Source organism: Triticum aestivum, chromosome 2D, assembly GCF_018294505.1.
Source record: "Triticum aestivum cultivar Chinese Spring chromosome 2D, IWGSC CS RefSeq v2.1, whole genome shotgun sequence".
Classification (NCBI taxonomy): domain Eukaryota; kingdom Viridiplantae; phylum Streptophyta; class Magnoliopsida; order Poales; family Poaceae; genus Triticum; species Triticum aestivum.
The window spans coordinates 472,997,184-473,013,557 of record NC_057799.1 but is presented as its reverse complement, the minus strand read 5'-3'; positions in this window follow the sequence as shown (position 1 = coordinate 473,013,557).

The window sequence follows — 16,374 nt, the reverse complement described above, 5'->3', positions numbered from 1 at the left end:
ATTTAGCCCTGAGCTGCAAAAGCCACACATTATCTCAAATTATAACCAATGTTCTACATTATGATATCTTCTTCAAATATTCGTATCCACTTTTCTATAATGAATTATGATCTTTGTTTGTCTTTTACACCTTCATGATCCTCTTCTCTTTGTAGCTAGCTAGCGCTAACTTTCTATCGTGCATGGACACGCCCCCCCTCTCACCCTCCCTCAGCATCCCCTCCGCAGCGCACATTTGTTATTTCTCTTTAGGTCGTTCACCCACGGTGTGTGTAGGCCCCCGGCTCCTTCTTTCCGGCACACACTGGTCGATATACCTCTCTAGCCAAGTCTGCCTACCACAAACACACACTTCCCCTCTTTTCTTCTCACCGTCCATGCCCCCTATGTCCAATGCGGTTCCACGCAGGTGCACACTCCCGCCCCTCTTTTCATCAATCTCATACTCGCACACTCCTCCCCCCTCGACATAGTAGGCATCTCGCACCACCTCCTAGCCGCACCCCCCTCCCCTTGTCTGTCTCTCCGGACCTTATTTGCTTCTAACACATGCATGCATGTATACGTGCCGATCTCCCTACATATAGCTAGGTCGACTGAAATTCTTTTTCCCCACGCACCCATAGACTTACCTCACTAGTTATGTCTCTCCCTTTCTCGGACACATGACGGTTGATCTTCCTATGTAGTTACATCTGCTTACCACAACCATATCGTCCCCCCTCATCATCCTTGCATACTTCCCGACCCGTCTCTCACACGCACGTGCATTGACAGGTAGACATCCCCGGCCCTCTCTTATTGATATTGCACTCGTACCCTCCGTTTGTCTAGCAGGCATCTCCCACCATTTGTGGGAAGCAACTCCACCACCAACCCTCCGACACTCTACCTTTGTCTTTCTCCCAACCTTATTCCTCTACTACACATATGCATGGATGCCGATCGATTTCCCTCAATACATAGCTAGATCTCTCTCCTTCTTCACACATATACTAGTCAATCTACCTCCCTATAGTTAGGTATCTGCCCCCTCCCCCCCCACACACACACCAATAGTCGAATGTTGTAGGTAGGTATCCATGCCACAGAGAAAAACTGCACCTCTCCCTCTCAAATTCCAGTAGGCCAGCCGCCCTGTATCTTTGACGTGGGCAAACACAAATTTGATGGCACTCTTTATCGATCGCGCAGCCACACACTTCATCCCTATTTTCGATTCTATCGATATCTCACGTCGATGATCCCTCCACTCCCTTCTCGTGGATTGCTCCCTCTATATATGATATATCCATGACTTTGTTTCACACATATTGCATATGTTACTTTTTTTGATTGAGATATCATCGACACATTGCCTCTATTTTGCACAAACCATCTGTCTCACACCGACCCACGTATGTACCTGCACCTAAAGAAGAGGTGCACGCACGACGCACGTACTCACGTCTCATTCCCGGCCACACCCGCGCGGGTACACGGTGGAGTTCATTTCTGTACGAAAAGGCAGCCCACGTGATAATATGACACGTGTAGCGGTTGGTTACTCGAAGGAGGATCGTGTACCACGCGTAGACGGAACAAATTCTACTTGACGCATTAGTATTAAATAAAGTAATATTCCTCAATGTCACGTACAGAATATAAAATGATTGTTGTCGGGAAAAAAGAAAAATACGCTCCACAATATACAATGGAGCCTGCCTGCCGGGGTTTGTCTCTCATCGCACCATCTCACACAAGGCGGCGGCGGCCTCTCTCTCACCGTTGTTCACTAATCCGTCCGCATCCCGTCCGCCAGCGAAAAGGGAGGATGTGCATCATTTCTCCGTTCGACGGTGTTGAGGCATCACATCCTGATCTGCGGTACCCGCCGTTCTCTCTGACCAAGCTCCGACATGGTAGGGCCTTCGCCACTTGCTCGCTGCTGCAGTATGGGAAGATCTCGGCCGCCGGCGCCCTCCTAGCTAGTTACATCCCGACGACTCAGGTACAGCTTCCTTCGGCCTTGCTCCACTGCCCATCTTCCCACGTTGCCGCATGTGGAAAATCCTGCATGTGGATCTTCTCTAGTTGTTTGCTTAAAACGTATGTCGGCCGGCGTACTTTCCATCTTGCAATCTCGTCCTCAAACCGTTTTTGATAAACCACCATGCTGCTATCTTTCCCTTATTACATAGAATATGCTTCTTTTTGTCGGCGTATGTGTCTTCAACTCGTGTTATTGGGCAGTAATTTTCTACCTCCTTCTGCAAACAGGGCTATCCATTTCACCTCGTTGCTATTGCGACCTTTTCGTGAACTGCACAAATCACTTTTTTCTTAAGAGTGTTTTGTGCAGTTCCGCCAAAATGCCACACGGGCAACATTTTTACATTTTTGTGGGACAGTAGAAAGGGAGATTGGTTTTTCTATCCTCCTCATCCAACTCTGTGCCTAATCTTCTCCAACAAGTAGTTAGTCCTAAAGAGAGATCGCAGAGGTGATCGGCTTCTATTTGTGTGTGTTATGTTTCATCATCTAGTTCCACTATTATTGTATTCACACTGACTGAATATCTTTGCAAACAGGGATGATCGGCTCGATTTTAGTCGAGCTGCACAAAATAATCGGATTGTGATGTCCTCCATACACCTCTTTTTTGGCTACGGAGTTGGGTGAAACTAGCTGCCAACCAATGAACACTGTGCCCAGGAAATGGAGCCATGCCTACGAACATCATCGATCAGTTATATCTTTTTCTTTATTTGTACACCTTCTCGCAAATTTGTCTTCAGTTGTGATGTGAATATTGGTGCTGATCTGCGAACCATTGAGATGCATTAGCAGCCATTGTAGTTTCATTTGTATTTGATGGAATATTGTAACGAGACATGTTGGGGAACGTAGTAATTTCAAAAACTTTCCTACGCACACGCAAGATCATGGTGATGCATAGCAACAAGAGGGGAGAGTGTTGTCCACGTACCCTCGTAGACCGAAAGCGGAAGCGTTAGCACAACGCGGTTGATGTAGTCGTACGTCTTCACAATCCGATCGATCAAGTACCGAACGCACGGCACCTCCGAGTTCAGCACACGTTCAGCCCGATGACGTCCCTCGAAATCCGATCCAGCCGAGTGTTGAAGGAGAGTTTCGTCAGCACGACGGTGTGGTGACGATGATGATGTTCTACCGATGCAGGGCTTCACCTAAGCACCGCTACAGTATTATCGAGGTGGACTATGGTGGAGGGGGGCACCGCACACGGCTAAAAGATCAAACGATCAATTGTTGTGTCCTTGGGGTGCCCCCTGCCCCCGTACATAAAGGAGCAAGGGGGGAGGTGCGGCCGGCCAGGGAGGAGGCGCGCCAGGAGGAGTCCTACTCCCACCGGGAGTAGGACTCCCTCCCTTCCTTGTAGGAATAGGAGAAGGGGAAAGAGGTGGAGGAGAGGAAGGAAAGGGGGCACCGCCCCCCCCCCTCTCCTTCTCCTATTCATACTAGGGTGGAGGGGCGCGCGGCCCTTGCCCTGGCCGCCTCTCCTCATCTCCACTAAGGCCCACTATGGCCCATTAACCCCCAGGGGGTTCCCGTAACCCCTCCGGTACTCCGGTAAAATCCCGATTTCACCCGGAACACTTCCGATATCCAAATATAGGCTTCCAATATATCAATCTTCATGTCTCGACCATTTCGAGACTCCTCGTCATGTCCGTGATCACATCCGGGACTCCGAACAACCTTTAGTACATCAAAACATATAAACTCATAATATAACTGTCATCGAAACGTTAAGCATGCGGACCCTACGGGTTCGAGAACTATGTAGACATGACCAAGACGCGTCTCCGGTCAATAACCAATAGCGGAACCTGGATGCTCATATTGGCTCCCACATATTCTAGGAAGATCTTTATCGATCAGACCGCATAACAACATACGTTGTTCCCTTTGTCATTGGCATGTTACTTGCCCGAGATTCGATCGTCGGTATCTCAATACCTGGTTCAATCTCGTTACCGGCAAGTCTCTTTACTCGTTCCGTAATACATCCCACAACTAGTTCATTAGTTGCAATGCTTGCAAGGCTTAAGTGATGTGCATTACCGACTGGGCCCAGAGATACCTCTCCGACAATCGGAGTGACAAATCCTAATCTCGAAATACGCCAACCCAACAAGTACCTTCGGAGACACCTGTAGAGCACCTTTATAATCACCCAGTTACGTTGTGACGTTTGGTAGCACACAAAGTGTTCCTCCGGTAAACGGGAGTTGCATAATCTCATAGTCATACGAACATGTACAAGTCATGAAGAAAGCAATAGCAACATACTAAATGATCGAGTGCTAAGCTAACGGAATGGGTCAAGTCAATCACATCATTCTCCTAATGATGTGACCCCGTTAACCAAATGACAACCCATGTCAATGGCTAGGAAACCATCTTTGATAGTCAAGTAGAGGCATACTAGTGACACTCTGTTTGTCTATGTAGTCACACAAGTATTATGTTTCCGGTTAATACAATTCTAGCATGAATAATAAACATTTATCATGAAATAAGGAAATAAATAATAACTTTATTATTGCCTCTAGGGCATATTTCCTTCAGTCTCCCACTTGCACTAGAGGCAATAATCTAGATAATATCGCCATGTGATTTAACATCAATAGTTCACATCACCATGTGATTAACACCCATAGTTCACATCGTCATGTGACCAACACTGTAGAGGATATAGACCTGGGGGTCACCCGCCAGGAGGGCCGGGTTACTCCAAGGATCATTACCAGAAGCCCGGAGCTAAGTTTCAGGATAATGGGCCAGAGATGGGCTGAGACCCGGGTATGGCTTAAAGCCCGTAGTTACAATCATTGTTATAGTAGACTTGTAGTGTAAGGCAAGTATTGTTTTAGAGCCCGAGCCGGACACTCTTATGAGCCGGCTCGGGACTCTAAGGGCTGCTGGGCATCAGCCTCCCTATATAAAGGGACGACCCGGCAGCGGTTTGGGGACGACAACAATCTCTCCGAGAGCCGGGATAAGTGTTTAGTTCCCTGGCGATCGTAACCCTAATCAATAACACCTCGAACTGGACGTAGGCTTTACCTTCACCGTAAGGGGCCGAACCAGTATAAACCCTCGTGTTCCTTGTCCCGCATAACCCCTTCAAGCTTCCTAGTTGCGATGGCTCCACGACTAAGTCCTAGCCCAAGGACATCTGCCGTGACAATTCCACGACAGTTGGCGCCCACCGTGGGGCGAGCGCACGGTGGATTTGAGTTCTTGAAGGGCAGCTTCGAAGGGCTCAAGGGATACGCTCTGGGCCGGATGACCAAGAGTCGTCGCGGCAGGCTCTACATCGACGACGCGGACTGGGGCCCCGACGCCGGCTCAGTGGAGTACGGGTACCGGGTCCCCTTTGGCGGAATTCATGTCTTCATTGGCAAGATTGGTGAGCCGGGCCCCGAGCCGGGTCTCTGCGCCGATCTCATCGAAACGGCTCAGCGCGCCCGATCCGCCCGGGCCCGGCCTGCCTTAAAACGCGCTTTTGTGGGATGCATCCATGGAAGGCCCTCCGATCCATCTGGGTCTGGAGATGAGGCGGCCGCCGGCTCTGACGGCGAGTCGGCCGCTGATGAGTCAAACTCGTTGTACCAACTTCAAGATGGCAGGCTCATGAGTTATTCCGATGGCAACAGTATTCCGGACCTTTTTGAGCCGCCAAGTCAGGTCGGAGTTTTTATGGCTGGTGCGCAGCCTGTTCAGAACCCCGCTACCGGATCAGAAAATCCGGAGCCTTCCCCGGCTCAGGTGCTGATGGATCTCACAGATAAGATGACGGCCCTGTTAACTGCCACGGTTGACCCGGCAGATCAAGCCCAGCATGACGCGGAGGTGGCACAGTTAAAATTGGATCTGATGAAAGCAAAAGAGGATCTTGCAGCAGAAGGGATCAGGCTGGCGGCGGAGCGGGCGGCTCTCGACGCCCGGGCTCAGTTGATTCAGGCGCAGTCCTTCCAACTCACGATGGATCAGAACGCGGCCAACGAGGTCATGAGAAGGAGGCATCAGAAGGCCCAGTCTCGACTCCCGCCGGTTTACGATCCGCGCAATCTATTCAACACGCCGGGTGCGGGATCCAGTAACCCACCAGGTGTCATTGCGCCCGGGTCGGGACCCCTTATTCAGCCACTAGTAATGGGGCCTCCCCAGGCGCCCCCTGCCCCGCCTCAGTATGTGCCAATACCCCCGGGTCATTACGATAACCCGCTGGAGAACATGGTAGCAGCGGCAGCACGACTGGCGGCTCTTCCCGTTGACGGCAATTCTCCGGCAGCCGTGGAAACCCGCCGGGTCAGGGAACTCCTGCAGACGGCCCTAGCGCAGCAAGAGGCGTACTCCTACAGCCGGGACAGGATCCACTCAACTCCTCGCCCAGGCCAGAGCCCGAGCTACAGCCGGCACATGGTCTCGGCGACCGGCTCAAGTAATGTCCGACGCCATGGCCCGGCTCATGTTGGAACCTTCTACGCCGCAGACCAAGCACGGCAAGAGGCGGAGCAGGTGCCGCAATTGACGGCTTATCAGACCCCCCCGGCTTATCCAACGGCGTCCGTTGATGTGGGTATTTCTACCAGGACCGGGGGTGTCCCTTGTTTGGTGCCGGCCATCCGTAATGAACGTTTACCTAAGGATTTCAAGGGCCCTAGGAAGGTGCCTAACTATACAGCTGACTTACAGCCTGCGGCCTGGATTGAGAGTTATGAGATGGCCATGGAACTGCTAGAGGTCAGCGAGGCGGCCATGGCCAAATATTTCACCATGATGTTAGATGGAACTGCCCGCACGTGGTTAAAAGGGCTGCCACCGAACTCCATTGGGTCTTGGACCGAGCTGAAGGCCCGGTTCATTCAAAACTTCAAGGATACCTGTAGGCAGTCTATGTCAATTGTGGATTTGACTAACTGTAAGCAGCAGGAGGGCGAGTCCACGACCCATTGGGTTCGCCGGGTCAAGGAGATCATACATTCATCAGATAAGATGGACGCCGGCTCTGCAGTCTTGATGTTAGAACAGAACTGTCGTTTTGTGCCCCTAAAGATGAAGCTTGGGCGGCTTAAACGTGACTGCACGGATATGGGTACACTAATGGCGGCTCTTGTCAAATACGCTGATTCCGATGGTACCAAGGATCCCCCTTCAGATGATGAAAGGACAGGGAAGGGAAAGAAGAACGGCAATGGAAAGAGCCCTCAGTTTAACCCGGGGAATCAAGGAGGAGGCAAGCGCAAGGCCGATGGCAGCCTGGAGTTCGTAGCCAACACCCAAGGCAACAACCAGCGACGCAAGGGGAGGCCCCCTCCCCGAGGCGGCGGGTCAGGACCTTCTCTGGAGCAGCTGTTGAATGAACCTTGTCCGAGACACGGCTCTAGAGAGAAGCCAGCGACTCATCTGTGGAAGGATTGTGCTATCATGAAGGCCTTTAAAAACTACAATGGCCCGGGCGGCGGCCCAGGCGCAGGCGGCTCCGGCGCTGGCGGCTCTCATGGCCCGGGTGGCGGGTCAAATTCCGGTCCTCAGAACGGTCAAGGGGGCTTCAATCAACAGTCTGGTCAGGGTCATCAACAGCAACAGGGGGGTTATCAGACCAACCCGAAGCAACTTAGCGGTGGACAGTATCACGTGTTCACCACTAGTTTGTGCAAACGAGACGAGAAGCTTCACAAGAGGGCTGTTAATTCTGTTGAGCCGGCGGTTCCACGCTACTTACGGTGGTCGGAGCAGCCCATAGTGTGGAGTAGGGAGGATCACCCTCCCCGGGTGGATAACCCGGGCCACCTGGCCTTAGTAGTGGCTCCTCAGGTGGGAGGCTATAAATTCACAAAGGTACTCATGGATGGAGGCAGCAGTATCAACATCCTCTATTATGAGACTTTCCGTCGTATGGGGCTAGTTGATAAGAACCTCAGCCAGTCAAATACTATCTTCCATGGTGTGGTACCCGGTAAGTCGGCTTATCCAGTCGGCAAGATCGAATTGGAAGTGGCTTTTGGTGATGAGAACAACTACAGGGTGGAGAAGTTGACCTTTGAGGTGGTCAAGATAAGAAGTCCATACCATGCTATATTCGGACGGCCGGCTTACGCCAAGTTCATGGCACGGCCGTGTTATGTGTACTTACAGCTCAAGATGCCGGGTCACAATGGGACCATTACAGTTCACGGCAGCCGGAAGGTGGCTCTGGAGTGTGAGGAAGGTGACGCGGCTTATGCAGAGTCTGTTTGTGCCACAGAAGAGTTGAAATTTTATAAAGACAATGTTGACCCAACAGATATGACCTCTCTGAAAAAGCCAACCACGGAGAATGAACCAGCAATGAAGTTTAAATCAGCCGATGAGACTAAACTTGTTGATTTTGTTCCAGGTGACTCGTCTCAGCAGTTCAGCATCAGTGCAAATCTGGACCCGAAATAGGAAGGCGCGCTCATCGAGTTCATCCGTGAGAATAGGGACATCTTTGCATGGAAACCTTCTGACATGCCAGGTGTACCTAGAGAACTCGCTGAGCACACTCTCAATGTGGATCCAAAATTTAAGCCGGTCAGACAGTTCCTTCGACGGTTTAACGAAGAGAGGCGGAAGGCTATTGGTGAAGAAGTGGCCCGGCTTTTGGCGGCCGGGTTCATTGTTGAGGTTTTTCACCCAGAGTGGTTGGCTAACCCGGTGCTCGTACTTAAAAAGAACGGCACCTGGCGGATGTGTGTGGACTACACGGACTTGAACAAGGCGTGTCCGGCTGATCCTTTTGCTCTCCCCCGTATCGATCAAATCATTGACGCCACGGCAGGTTGTGCACGCTTAAGTTTCTTGGATGCTTATTCCGGGTATCATCAGATTAAGATGGCAGTTAAGGACCAGGAGAAGACGGCGTTCATCACTCCCTTTGGAGCCTTCTGCTATGTGTCTATGCCCTTTGGACTCAAGTGTGCACAGGCGACTTACCAGCGTTGTGTGCAGAATTGCCTTCATAAGCAGATCGGGCGCAATGTTCACGCTTACGTGGACGACATTGTGGTTAAATCCATCAAGGAGGAAACCCTGATAGATGACTTAAGGGAAACCTTCGACAATCTCCGGGTCTATAAGATGATGCTTAACCCGGCCAAATGTGTTTTTGGTGTTCCTGCAGGCAAACTATTGGGCTTCTTGGTTTCTGACAGGGGCATTGAGGCTAACCCAGAGAAGATCAAAGCTATCACTTCTCTAGCTCAGCCGGCATGTATAAATGACGTTCAGCGTTTGGCGGGTCGCATCGCTGCGTTAAGCCGGTTTATAAGCCGTTTGGGTGAGAAGGCTATGCCCTTATATCAATTGATGAAGAAAACTGATAACTTTGTCTGGAATGATGCAGCTAATACCGCCTTCGAGGATTTGAAAAAGCAACTGGCAGAGCCCCCCGTCCTTGCTGCTCCGGTTGATAAGGAGCCCTTGCTACTGTATGTAGCGGCAAACGCACGAGCTGTCAGCGTGGCTATTGTGGTGGAGCGCAAGGAGGCAGGTAAGGAGCATCCGGTTCAGCGGCCGGTTTATTATGTCAGTGAGGTGCTCATTGAGTCCAAGCAGCGGTATCCGCATTGGCAGAAGCTCGTATATGGGGTATTTATGGCGAGCCGGAAGCTTAAGCATTACTTTCAAGGTCATCCCATCACTGTGGTCAGTTCCGCCCCTCTCGGTGATATTATCCAGAACAGAGAGGCTACAGGGAGAATTGCTAAGTGGGCTATAGAACTTGGACCTCATGACCTCAAATATGTGCCACGCACTGCTGTTAAGTCTCAGGCCTTGATAGATTTCATCAATGATTGGACAGAGTCACAAGTACCCGAGCAAAAGCCGGATAACACTTATTGGACTATTCACTTTGATGGGTCCAGGCAGCTGGAGGGCTCGGGGGCTGGTGTGGTCTTGGCTTCCCCTAAAGGTGACAAGTTCCATTATGTGCTACGGTTGATGTTTCCTTGCACTAATAATGCGGCTGAGTACGAGGCTTTGCTCCACGGTCTTCGGGTGGCTAAGGAGATGAGCTTAAGCCGGCTGAGGTGTTTTGGTGACTCAGACTTGGTGGCTCAACAAGTATCAGGCACCTGGGATTCTAAGGATCCTCTAATGGCGGCTTATCGCCGCAAGGTTGATGCCATTGCCGGGCACTTTCAGGGATATCAAGTGGAGCACATTGACCGCAGGAAGAATGAGGCGGCTGATGCTTTAAGCCGGCTCGGCTCTCAGCGAAAGCCGGTGCCGCCTAACACTTTCCTGGATGTCCTATATAACCCTTCGGTTAAGTTGCCTACAGAGGAGGACTTGGCTATCCCTGACCCGGAGGCACGACTGGTGGCGGCTCTTCATATCACACCAGACTGGACAATGCCATATCTGGCTTATATAACCCGGGGAGAGTTGCCTGAGGATGAAATTCTGGCCAGGCAAATAACCCGGCGGGCTAAGTCAATGATTGTTATCGATGGCGAGTTGCATCATCGCAGTGTTTCAGGGGCATTCCAGCGTTGTATCTCCCCTGAGGAAGGTCAAGAGATCTTGCGCGAGATCCATGAAGGGGATTGTGGCCATCATGCCGGTTCAAAATCTCTTGTGGCCAAGGCTTTCCGTCATGGTTTTTATTGGCTGACGGCTCACGCTGATGCAGAGGACTTGGTCAGTAAATGTGATGGCTGCCAAAGGTTCTCCCGACGGGCTCATGTGCCGGCTCAGGAATTGAGGATGATCCCGATCACTTGGCCCTTTGCGGTCTGGGGGCTTGATATGGTCGGGCCTTTTAAACGGTCCAAGGATAAGAAGACCCACCTCTTGGTGGCAGTGGACAAATTCACGAAGTGGGTGGAAGCTGAGCCAGTTAGCAAGTGCGATGCAGCCACGGCGGTTCAATTTATGAAAAAGGTGATCTTCCGCTTCGGCTTTCCACACAGCATCATAACAGACAACGGCACTAATCTGTCCAAAGGCGCTATGGAGGAGTTTTGTCAAAGAGAGCATATCCGGCTTGATGTCTCTTCAGTGGCACACCCCCAATCCAATGGTCAAGCTGAGAGAGCTAACCAGGAGATTCTGAAGGGCATTAAACCCCGGCTCTTGGTCCCTTTGCAACGGACGCCAGGTTGTTGGGTGGAGGAGTTGCCCTCCGTTTTATGGAGCATCAACACTACTCCTAACAGGTCTACAGGCTTCACGCCTTTCTTCATGGTTTATGGAGCAGAAGCAGTTCTCCCCAGCGACATCCGTCATGATTCACCTCGTGTGGCGGCTTATGTTGAGACGGATAATGAACAGGCGCGCCGAGATGCTCTGGACTTGCTGGACGAACAGCGTGATGTGGCAGCCGCCCGTTCAGCGATTTACCAACAAGACCTGCGCCGTTATCATAGCCGCCGGGTCAAATCCCGGGTCTTCCAGGAGGGCGACCTGGTGCTCCGGCTCATCCAGGATCAAACAGATGCACACAAGTTATCCCCACCTTGGGAAGGGCCTTTTGTGGTCAGTAAGAACTTGCACAACGGGTCATATTACCTCATTGATATCCGGGAGCATAAGGACTCACGTAAATCTGAGGAGGAGACCCGTCGGCCGTGGAACATAGCTCAGCTTCGGCCTTACTACACTTGAGCTTCCGACTCTTGTGATGTACATATTTATCTCAGCCATGTATATATTATGATAAAGCAATAAAGCAGGACCTCTGTCCTTTGCTCTCTTCCAAAAATGTGTGTTGTTACATGCTGACTTACAGAAGATCCGGCTTATGATCATCTTCGAATCTAGCTGTAAGCAGTAAAGTCGCTTGGGGGCTTCCTGTTCACACATGGGTCGTATTCGAACCAAAGAGAACATAGCTGTCGATACCCATTTGATTGGCAAAGTGCCGAGCTCATTGGGAAGTTGCCTCTGGTCATATTTGAATCATAGTGTAACCCCTCTGAGAACCGACGTGGATCGTATTCGAATCAGCGTCGTTAAACAAATTTTCAGAATCACTTGGGGGCTTCCTGTTCAAACATGGGTCGTATTCGAACCAAAGAGAACATAGCTGTCGATACCCTCTTGATTGGCATCGCCAAACCCACTGGGGGCTATATGATCGTATCCGAATCTTAGCTTAACCCCTTTGGACCGAGTTTCTGGTCGTATTCGAACCGGAAGCCCTTAAGTTTTTATATTTTACCACAAACTTGCTTTGATCATGTCAAAGTATGTACTGCCGGGTTTCACTTGCCGGCTTAATTTTGGTTTATCTTGTTAGTTGAGCATCATGGATGTCATCAAGACAAATAAATTCGAGTTAAGGTACCAACCGTGCTACCCGGGCTATTTAACCCGGAAGTATGCTTACAGGCTGTTAAGTGTGTCATCACAGCTATGTTCGAGTATAGTTAAGGACCGATCTTTTTTGGTTCGTATCCCGGGTTATCCATCTCAAACACCTGATTCTCAGGGCGGTAAGCCGCTTTGCGACTTGTAATTTGCCTTTCTATGCAGATATTTAAAGGCACTTTTTAAGGTTGAGAAGGACAAAGGGATAATTCCGACCCGGAGGAGCATCAAAAGAATGACTTCAAAGGATTTCAGCATTCATTACGTGCACGATGGCACGGCAGAGATAAATTGTTGCACCTACTCTATTACAAAAATCTTTCAAAGTTTCAAGGATGGGCGTTGTTTGGTGAGCCGCTAGCCGGTTTATGACGCCTGCTGAGTTGAAGTCCCCGGCTCATCTTCTGCTTCGGCTGATCCCAAGGCTTCGAAGGTCGACGACTTCCAGTTGATGCCGCTGAGAGCTTCGAACTGAGCTTCTTCGTCAATTAACCCGTCCGGGTTAATCTCCGGGGCAAAGGTGTGCTGGCGAGCCGGAGGAATCAGATTGATGGCTTCATAGCGAGGGGTTGGAATCCTCTGATTCTCCGCGTTGTATCCCGGCTGATACTTGGTTAAATCGGTGTCGTTCCCGATGATGGTGGCCACCGGGCGCACAGCTTTCACACAAGCCGCGAAGTCCTTCTGGTCGAACGCTGAGCCGTCTTCTTTCAGGCTGGGATAACCCAGGGCGATGTCTGCCGGGTCTAGCTCCGGCAAGAAGGCTTTGGCCCGGCTCAGTGCGGCGATTGCTCCGGATCTCGCGGATGCTCGTCGTAGCTCCTGGATCCGCTGCGGCAGAACTGCGAGCCGGCGCAGGACTTCGGCCAGATGAGTCGGCACTTCATTCGACAGGGCCACCACAGCTAAAGCCCGCTGTGACCCGGTGTAGAGCTGTTCCACCAGGGTGTACACGGCCTTTAACTTGGTGACCACGCTCTGGTTCAAGTTGGCGCTTCTGGAACCTGTTTAACAACATCAGATGACCCGGTGGTAAGGATGAGTTAAGAGATGTAAACATTCCAATGTGAATGAAAGCCGGTGAGGCGACTTACCGAAGATGGCAGCTACCATTTGGGACACTTGGCGCTTTAGACCGGAGAGCTCAGCGGTCTTCTCAGTAAGGGCCTTCTCCGCCTGTTCTGCCCGGGTCACCAGTGCAGTTTTCTCCTCAGCCCAGGCCTTCCGCTCAGCGTCGAATTCAGTCTTCAACTTTTCCTGAGCGGCGATGCTGGAGACAAACTTGGCATTTGCCTTCCGGGTCTCCATCTCTTGTGCCTTCAGCCGGCTCTTGAGATCCGCCAGGTCTGACTCTAATTTCTTGCCAACAGCCTGCATATATTTCCGGGTTATTAACAGTCATCCTATAAAGTCCCAAGCGCTTTCCAAGCAAAGACACTTGGCACTTGGGGGCTAATGCATATTGAACGTATCTATCTATGTACGGCCGGCTCAGTTCAGTAAGCCGGAATCTAAAGTCTACAACATATTCAAGTATAAGTCCTAGACTTGGGGGCTAGAATGGCAAGGATCACTATGCGGAAAGTAAGAGAACAGCAGAAGGTTACCTCAGATTTGTGTTGGATCTGGTTGACCATGGCGATCTCGGCGTCCCGGCTCTTGTGAACCTGGCTGATATAGCCTGAGACGAGTTCTCCAATACTTAAGTCGGTGTAGCTGGAGAGATCCAGATTCACCCGGTGGGGTTGTAGCAACTCCCCCCTTGCGGAGCATTTGGCCAGCGCGGTCGGCCTTCCCGGCTCAACAAACTCCGTCCGGGTAATTACCACGTCCGGGTCATTAGCTGGTGGGGCTTCAGGCGCCGTATCCGTGGGAATGGTGGCTTCAGGGGTGGAGGCGACTGGCGGCTCTTGAGCCGTCGTCTCCGGCTCAGGCAAGCCGGGCACTCCGGCTGACCTGGTCTTCTTTACTCTTTTGGTGAGCTTTGCCTGGGCACTGAAAAGGCAGAAGTGTTAGGCATATAAAGGGTAAGTACAGACAGATAATGTAAGGAGATTGTTATTACCCGGGGGCAGTCTTGAAGGCCGGCAGACTTGACTGCATGGAGTCACCCGAGGAGGGGGAGGTCTCCTGGTAATTGGAGTCAGAAGAGTTGAGTGGCTGACGGATGACACCCGCCAACGGATGAAAAGGGTACAGGTGAGAAAAAACCTCAGTGCGGCGTTTCCTCGTTGCGTCGGGTAACCCAGTGGAGAGGTCGGTGTCCTTGCGGGCCCGGGTGTGACGCCGGCTCTCGTGAACCTGCTGCTTCAAAAGAAATTGAGGGTCTCGGTGAGCTAATCGATGGGAAAAGCTTACTTTTCCGGGTTACCCTTCGGACTTTCAGCTGTGGTAAAGGCTCCGAGCCGGAGGAAAGTGATGTTACCTCTTCGACCACCGGGTTACTGGCGCCGGTGTCATCCTGTCAATAAGCAAGTGTTGATAAGGCGGACAGCATCAGACAACATATACTGCAAGAATTTAAAAGATTTAAGGGTTACCTCTGATTCGGAGCTATCGCTTAATTGCAGCAGCTCCGAAGCAGTGGGTCTGTTTCCCTTTTTGCGAGGGGCGGCTCTCTTGGCGGCTTTCTTCGCCTTCCTGGCCTTCTTGGCCGCCTCGTGGTCATACTTGACCCGCCAGAATTTATCATCAGCCTGAGAAATACAGTAATGAGCTCTTAGTAAGATGACAGGTAAAACAAAATGGAAAGGTTAAAGTCAGCGGCTTACCGCTGGGGCTGGATTGGTCTTGCAGAACGGGGCTAGCCCGATTCTTCCACAGTCTGCCAGGCTCTCGTTTAAAAGAGCCTTGGTCTCTTCTTCAGCAACGTCTTCTGGAAGATCATTGCGACTGTGCCTCTGCGGGTCATCCTTTCGCCCGGTGTACTCACACATTAAGCCGGGGCGGCGGCTCAATGGGATCACCCGCCATGAGATCCAGACCCGGACCAGGTCAATTCCGTTCAGACCATTGCCTAGCAGGGCTTTGATCTTGTTGATCGTTGGAAGCAGAGGCTGGCGTTCTGCGGCAGTCAGTTTGTCGGATAATGGATGAGTTGGCTCCAGGCGCGTTGGGCGAAAGCCGGGCAGCGGGCTCTCATCAGCCGGGGACGTGTCTTGGCAGTAGAACCAAGTCATGTTCCAGTCCTTGGGGTGACTTGGCGGATCTGCATAAGGGAACAGACAATCCCTGCGCCGTTGGATGGAGATGCCGCCTAACTCTAGACTTGGACCGTTTGCGCACTCGGTTTGGCGGTTCAAATAGAACAGCTCTCTGAAGAGCAGCAGACTCGGCTCTTCTCCAAGATATACTTCACAAAAAACTTGGAAGTTGCAGATGTTGGATATGGAATTGGGTCCTATATCCTGAGGCCGAAGATCAAAGAAGTTGAGCACGTCCCGGAAGAATTTTGAGCCGGGCGGTGTGAAGCCCCGGCTCATATGGTCGGCAAAGATCACTACCTCCCCGTCTCTCGGCTGTGGCCTTTCTTCGGACGGGTCAGGGGCACGGTAGGACATCACTTCCTTCTTAGGCAGATATCCGGATTTAACGAAGTTGGCCAGGGTCTCTTCGGTGACGCTGGATTTCATCCAGTTGCAAGTGATGGGAGCCTTGGGAGGCATGGTGACGGTTGGTGGTCTACGAGGAAGAGAAAAGGTGTCCGGGTTAATTATAAGCCGGAGTATATCATTCAAGTTACAATGACGGCTTATGAAGGGGACTAATGGTATGTCTTGATACGGTGGGTTATCTAAGCCGTCGGGGTTTTCAGGATAAGTTGGTCGTCTACGGCTTACTGCGGTTAAGTCGGAAGATACTACAGAGCATGATTCTCTTTAAACCGGAAAGTTCTACGGCGCGTGTTTTCTCTAAGTCGGAAATATAAGCCGCCAAGATTCAAGGACTGCAGTTTTTACTAAGTGTGGTAAACAGATTTCACATATTACAGTAACTTTTTTG